Below are 8247 nucleotides of genomic sequence, written 5' to 3' on the forward strand. Positions count from 1 at the left end.
TTGTCCACCAAAGGGACGCAGACACTGAGTTTGTGCTGATACGTTTGTGATAGAAGTGTATGGTCATCTGCAAAGTCAAGGTATCTGAAGTAGAGAATACAGTCCATCTAATGCTGCTCTGCTTATATTTCATTGTTCACCTCATAACCTAGTCAATCACCAGGTTTAATAACATCGCCCACATCACACAGCCTTGCCTGAATCCTGCATTAATTATAATCATGGAAACTATATTTAATCACTTGTTGTTACCCTTACTGTTTAAAAAACAGAAAGCCTCGTGGTAATGTGGAGTTTCTCTAACATATCTCCAAGAAATAGTATCCAGAATGACTGTCTATCTGCAGAAAAAGTCATTTTTACACCAACAGCTTCAATCTCTGTGTAGATAATTCAGTCACAACAGGCTGTTACTAACACTTAGTGGGTTGTTGATTGCCATGGCTACCTGCTTCAATTGTCTTTGCTGGACCTATTGGTATGGAAACACCAATGCCCAGGAATGGAAAAGTACTAGATACAGCCCAGTCCATCACAGGCAAAGCCCTCCTTCACCACTGAACACGCTTAGATGGAGCGCTGCCACAAGACAGCAGCATCCATCATCAAGGACCCCTTCATCCAGGCCATGCTCTTTTCTCACTTCCACTTTGGGCAGGAAGTACAGGAGCCTTAGGTCCCACACCACCAGGTTCAGGAAATGTCATGGTCCAGTCTAAAGTCCACATTTCAGTTCACGGTCCGGTCCATGGACTCCGGACTCCGGGTCCTCCGGCTGTCCCTTGTTTCGGTTGGACTTAACCATAAGCACCTGATGCTCATCTTGGGGCTGGGAATGTAAGTGGCCCTGGGATTGAGTGTGGTGGGGGGGTTGTCTTGTCAAGATTCCCTGGGAGCAAATGGCCGGTAGAAGGCTAGAACGGCCACTTGCCATCTTTAGGCTGTGCTGGAGAACCATTGCTTCTTGGAGCCTTGCTATCAGTAGTCAGAGCTGTCATTGTGGTATGGATTTGGCCATTTCCTGGGCCAGTTGACTGGCTGTCAGCCACTCCGAGCTTGGTAGGGACTGGTTGTTTCTGTAGCCAACCAAGGTTGCTGGCCATAACTGACTTGGAACAACCCCAATGCAGAGACGGAACTGCCTGTCATTCTTTGGTGTTTGTGTCTTCCTGTCCTTGCCCCATGGGGTAAGTCTGGCTGTTCTGCCTTTGCCCTGTGGGGAGAATCTGTCTTGTCTTTGCCTCTGTTGGGTAAGTCAGGCCATTCTGCTGTTACCCTGCAGGAGGAATCTGTCTTGTCTTCTCTTTGCCTCTGTTGGTTAAGTCTGGCTGTTCTGCTGTTACCTGATGGGTGGTCCTGTCCCACCTTGGTGTGGAGTGAAAGTTGAGTCCTGGCTTGTTGAAGGATAAGTCCTGGCTCTATGTCTATGTATTGTCCAGTCTCATGTTAGTGTCTTGTTAAAGAGGAGTCCTGGCTTGTCAAAGGAGAAGTCCTGGCTCTATGTTGAAGTACAGTTCCTAGTCTGCCTCCAAGCTTCAGCCTCCAAGTTATACAAGCCTCAAGAACCCAGACCTTGTCACGTCTTCACCTGGTTTGGGGTCTGAGTCCGAGTCACGACCCAGGTTTTGGGTTCTTGTGCAGTCTTGGGCTCGGAGTCCATGCTCAGGCTCCTTGTTCCCAGTCCCTCGTCCTGATCCTGCTTCTCTAGCCTAGACTGTGAGCTGTCCTGTCCTGTTCCTAGTACTTCAGTGTCTGTGTCCTGCATTTGGGTTCATTCCCAATGCCCCCCTTATGACAGGAATAGCCATTACTCTTCAACTATCAGGCTCCTGATCCAGTGTGGATAACTTCTTTCATGTCAATGCATTACTCACTCCACAACCTATAGGCTCACTTTCAAGGGCTTTACAACTCATTCTCAGTATTGTTTCTTTACTTTTTTTAAATTTTGCAGTATTTTTCTTTTGCACATTCATTTTGTTTATGTATAGTTTTTTATAAATTCTGTTGTACTTTATTTTCCTGTAAATGCCTGCAAGGAAAAAAAATCTCAAGGTAGATAGATAGATAGATAGATACTTTATTCATCCCCATGGGGAAATTCAACATTTTTTCCAATGTCCCATACACTTATTGTAGCAAAACTGATTACATACAATACTTAACTCAGTAAAAATATGATATGCATCTAAAATCACCCTCTCAAAAAGCATTAATAATAGCTTTTAAAAAGTTCTTAAGTAGTTTACTTAAATACATTGAGTCCTAACCCCGGCACTTTAACATATCTTACTCCTGGCGGTTGAATTGTAAAGCCGAATGGCATTGGGGAGTATTGATCTCTTCATCCTGTCTGAGGAGCATTGCATCGATAGCAACCTGTCGCTGAAACTGCTTCTCTGTCTCTGGATGGTGCTATGTAGAGGATGTTCAGGGTTTTCCATAATTGACCGTAGCCTACTCAGCGCCCTTCGCTCTGCTACCGATGTCATACTCTCCAGTACTTTGCCCACGACAGAGCCCACCTTCCTTACCAGCTTATTAAGACGTGAGGCGTCCCTCTTCTTAATGCTGCCTCCCCAACACGTCACCACAAAGAAGAGGGCGCTCTCCACAACTGACTTATAGAACATCTTCAGCATCTCACTACAAACATTGAATGACGCCAACCTTCTAAGGAAGTACAGTCGACTCTGTGCCTTCCTGCACAAGGCATCTGTGTTGGCAGTCCAGTCTAGCTTCTCGTCTAACTGTACTCCCAGATACTCGTAGGTCTTAACCTGCTCCACACATTCTCCATTAATGATCACTGGCTCCATATGAGGCCTAGATCTCCTAAAGTCCACCACCATCTCCTTGGTCTTGGTGATATTGAGACGCAGGTAGTTTGAGTTGCACCATATCACAAAGTCCTGTATCAGTTTCCTATACTCTTCCTCCTGTCCATTCCTGACACACCCCACTATGGCCGTGTCATCAGCGAACTTCTGCACATGGTAGGACTCCGAGTTATATTGGAAGTCTGATGTGTACAGGGTGAACAGGACCGGAGAGAGCACGGTCCCCTGCGGCGCTCCTGTGCTGCTGACCACCGTGTCAGACCTACAGTCTCCCAACCGCACATACTGAGGTCTATCTGTCAAGTAGTCCACTATCCAATCCACCATGTGAGAGTCTACTCCCATCTCCGTTAGTTTGTGCCTTAAGATCTTGGGCTGGATGGTGTTAAAGGCACTAGAGAAGTCCAGGAATGTAATCCTCACAGCACCACTGACCCCATCCAGGTGAGAGAGGGATTTGTGCAGCAAATACGTGATAGCATCCTCCACTCCCACCTTCTCCTTATACGCAAACTGAAGAGGATCCCGGGCGTGCCTGGTTTGTGGCCTCAGATTCTGTATTATCAGCATAGTGACATATAAATACTTCGATAATAAACTGACTTTGACTTCTGATTTGAACCTAGTCCCTTAGAGAATAATCACATTTGTCTTCCTGAGCCAAGGCCGAATAGTAGCTGTTGGAAATGTGCTGCCATTCCTAATAAGTTTAGTTGTAGGACATCTCCCAGTGCTAGCTGCTGACACAATGCACCCCCCTATATAAAGGTACAGGCCAGTTTGAAATGCTGCCAACCATTCACTCAGCAGAGCTCCCTACAGAGGCTGGCATCTTAATACAATGAACAATGATAATTTTATTATTATTCCTATCAGAAAATCTAGGACAATAGTATAGGAGTTAAGAGAACATTGGCTGACTAAAATGTAATAACTAATACAGGGATTGAATCCTCAGTTGTTTGCCTACATAAATAACTTGGACAATGGCACCAGAGATGTGGTTTCTAAGTGTGTTGACAACTCAAAGAAAGGCAGGAAACAAAGCGAAGAGTACATAAGGAGGCAAGAAAAAGAGAAAATGGGCAAAGATCTGGCAAATTGAGTATAATGAGGCAAAATGTGAAATTGTTCTCCTTCAAAATGGTGTAGTAAGACAGGCAGCATCAGTGGAGGGGAACAAAGAGTTAGAATTTCAGGCTGAAATCTTTATCAGGCTCCTAGCAAGGCATCTCTGCCTGAAACGTTGACTGTTCTTTCCCCTACAAGAAGCTGCCTGACTTTCCGAGTTCCTCCAGCATTTTAAGCATATTGCTCCATATTTCCAGAAACTGCAGAATCTCTTGTGTTTAGACTATAAAAACATAGAAACATAGACATTAGACATTCTATATTAGACATAGAAACAGAATTAGGCCATTCAGCCCATTGATTCTGCTGTGCCATTTGATCATGTTTGATTTATTATACCCCTCAACTCCACTCTCCTGGCTTCTCCCTATAACCTTTGACATCCTTAATAATCAAGAACCTATCAGCCACTGCTTTAAATATACCCAATGACTTCATCTCCACGGCTGTCTGTGACAAAGAACTCCACAGATTCACCACCCCCTGGCTAAAGAAATTCTTCCTCATCTCTGTTCTAAATAGATGTCCCTCTATTCTGAAGCTGTGTTCCTAGACTCGCCCGCTATAGGAAACATCCACCCCACATTCACTATACCTAGGTCTTTCAATATTTAATAGGTTTCAATGAGATTCTTCTGAGCTCCAGCAAGTACAGGCCCAGAGACATCAAATACTCCCGATACATTAACCCTTTCACTCCCAGGATCATTCTCATGAATCTCCTCTGGACCCTCTCCAATGCCACCACATCCTTTCTTGGGTAGGGCCCCGAAACTGGTCAAAGTACTCCAAGTGTGGTCTGACCAATGCCCTGTGGAGCATCAACATTACGTCCTTACTTTTATATTTTAGTCCTTTAGCAATGAATGCTAACATTGCATCTGACTTCCTTACTACCAATTCAACCTGCAAATTAACCTATAGAGAATCCTGCACAAGGACTCCAGTCTCTTTGCACCTCAGATTTCCAAATTTGCACCCTATTTAGAGTTCATAAGGAGGTGAGAAAGGGAGAAAGTGGGCAAAGATCTGGCAAATTGAGAATAATGAGCCAAATGTGAATATACCTTTATTCATTCTACTGAAGTGCACCTTACACTATATTCCATCTGCCACTTCTTTGGCCATTCTCCTAATCTGTCCAAGTCCTTCTGCAGGCTCACTGCTTCCTCAACATTACTTGACCTGCCTTTGGCTTGTCCGCAAACTTGGCTAGAAAGATCCAGGTCATTGACATATAACATGAAAAGGAGCGGTCCCAACACTGAGCCCTATGGTCATGGGCAGCCAATCAGAAAAGGCCTCCTTTATTCCCACTCTTTGCCTCAGTCAGCCAATGTTCTAAGTTCCAAATATCTTGGAAACTCATCCTTAATAATGGACTCCAACATCTTCCCAACCACTGAAGTCAAGGTAACTCCTTATTGCTTTTTTTAGTTGCCTTCTTTTGATTCTTTAAAGCTTCCTAGTCCTCTAGATTCCCACTAGTATTTGCAATATTACATGCCCTCTCTTTTGCTTTTATGGTGTCTTTGACTTCCCTTGTTAGCCACCATTGCCTCATCCTTCCTTTAGAATACTTCTTCTTCTTTGGGATGAATCTATCCTGTAGCTTTTGAATTGTGCCCAATAACTCCAGCCATCAGTGCTCTGTCATCATCCCTGGTTGTGTCCCTTTCCAATGCACTTTCGCCTCTCATACCCCTTTAATTCCCTTTACTCTGCTGTAATACTGATAGCTCTGACTTCAGCTTCTTCTCAACTTGCAGGGTGAATTCTATCATATAATGATCATTTCATTCTCTTTGTTCCTTCATCTTAAGCTCCCTAATCAAATCAGGTTCATTACACAACACCCAATCCAGAATTGCCTTTTCCCTAGTGGGCTCAACCACAAGCTGCTCTAACAAGCCATTTTGCAGGCATTCTACAAATTCCTTCCCTTGGATCCAGCTCCAATCTGATTTTCCCAATCTACCTGCATATTGAAATCCCCCATGACCATCGTAACATTGCCCTTCTAACATGCTTTTTCTATCTCCCATTGTAATTTGTATTCCACATCCTGGCTATTGTTTGGAGACATGTTTACAACTCCCATCAGAACTTTTTAACCCTTGCAGTTCGTTATCTCCACCAAAAGGTTTCTACATCTTCCAATCCTATGTCCCTTCTTTCTAAGGATTTGATTTCATTTTTACCAACAAGGCTAGCCCATCCTCTCTGCCCATCTACCTGCCCTTCTGATACAATATGTATCCTCAATTTTCTTTCAGCCATGACTCAGTGATGCCCACAAAGTCATGCCTGCCAATTTCCAACTGTGCTATAAGATCATCTGTCTTATTCTGTATCCTGTGTGCATTCAAGTATACTGTAACACCTTCAGTCCTGTGATCATCACCCTTTTAAATTTTGCCCTCATTACACCATTCTGAACTTTTTTGAAGATTCTCTGGAGACCCTCATAACCTCCCCTGCGTTCTCCTTCCCTTTTACTTTATCCTCACTTTATCGACCTGGTAAACTCACCCTCTACTATGTAGCTTAGAGGCCTATACATAGCCTTTGTTATATGATCCACCAGGACCCTGCTGCCAGCGTGGTTTGGGTAGGTCCCCTCCCATTGGAACAACTTCCTCCTTCCCCAAGACTGATGCGAATGTCTTACAAATTCAAAGCCGTTTTTCCCACACCAGTCCTCGAGCCACACATTTAGCTCTCTGAGTTTATAAGTTGTTCATTTTGGCAGAAAAGAAAATGAAAGAGAAACATACAGTATTATGTTGTGAGAAACTACAGTATTACAGTACATACAGTACATAGAGTTGTGAGTTGCAAGGCATCTGGGTGTCCTTATGCATGACTTGTAAAAAGCTAGCAAGCAGGAACTGCAAGTAATTAGGAAAATTAGCAGAAGATTATCGTTTATTGCTAAGCTACTGAATACAAAAGCCTAATGTTTAAGGTTCAGCTCAACTGGGCACTGGTAAAACTGCAAAGTTCAAAGTAATTTATTATCAAAATATATACATGTTACCACATATAATCCTGAGATTCTTTTTCTTACAGACATACTCAGCAAATCCTAGAATCATAATAGAATCAATGAAAGACAACAACCAACAGGACAGACTAACAACCAATGTGCAAAATACAACCAACTGCAAACTTACTGAAAGTGGTGTCACAGGTAGATAGGGTCCATAAAGAGAGCTTTTAGCACATTGCCCTTCATAAATCAAAGTACAGGAGATAGGATGTTAAGTTGAAGTTGTAAAAGCTATTGGTGAGGCTTCATTTGGAGTATTGTGTGCAGTTCTGGTCACCTACCTACTGGGAAGATGTGAATAAGGTCGAAAGAGTGCAGAGAAAATTTACAGCGATGTTACCGAGACTGGAGGATCTTCGCTACAAAGAAAGATTGAATATGTTAGGACTTTATTCCTTGGAACATAGAAGACTGAGAGGAGATTTAATAGAGGCTGGTAGCGCAGTGACATCAGCGCCGAACTTCGGAACGAAGGCTCTCGAGTTCGAATCCAGTCGGGCCACTCCCGGACATGCTTTCCATCCATGCGGGGTTGAGTGTCGAGCTCACAATTCAGCCTCGTAAAAAAAAACTGCGCTGTGAGAAGGACGTGTGGGACCACTCACAGAATCTTTCCTCCAAGACAACCACTTGAAAAAATAAGTGGTTGCCAAGGCTCTGGCAGAGTATGGCACACAAATAAAAATACAATTATGTGCGGTATAAATAGGGAAAATGCAAGCAGGCTTTTCCATTGTGGTTGGGTGGGACTACAACTAGAGGTCATGGGTTAAAGTGAAAGGTGAAAAGGTTAAGGGGAACATGGGGGGGGAACTTCTTTACTCAGAAGGTTGTGAAAGTGTAGATCGAGCTGTCAGTGCAAATGGTGCATGCAACCTTGATTTCAAATTTAAAGAAAAGTCTGGATAGGTTCATTGATAGGAGGAGTATGGATAGCTATATCCTAGGAGCAGCCGATGTGAGTAAGCAACTAAATTAGTTTGGCACATACTAGATGGGCCGAAGGACCTGTGCGCTGTACCTTTCTATGGCTATGACTCTAAAAATGAAATAACAAAAAGAAATAAGCAAAAGTATCAAGAATGTGACGAGAAGAGTGTCTAAAAGTGAGTCCATAGGTTGTGGGAACTGTTCAGTGATGGGACAAATGATGTTGAATGAAGCTATGTGAAGTTATCCCCCATTGTTTGAAGGGTATTAACTGTTCCTGAACCTGGTGGTGAG

This window comes from Hemitrygon akajei, chromosome 2 (genome assembly GCF_048418815.1).
Source record: "Hemitrygon akajei chromosome 2, sHemAka1.3, whole genome shotgun sequence".
In the NCBI taxonomy this organism is placed as follows: domain Eukaryota; kingdom Metazoa; phylum Chordata; class Chondrichthyes; order Myliobatiformes; family Dasyatidae; genus Hemitrygon; species Hemitrygon akajei.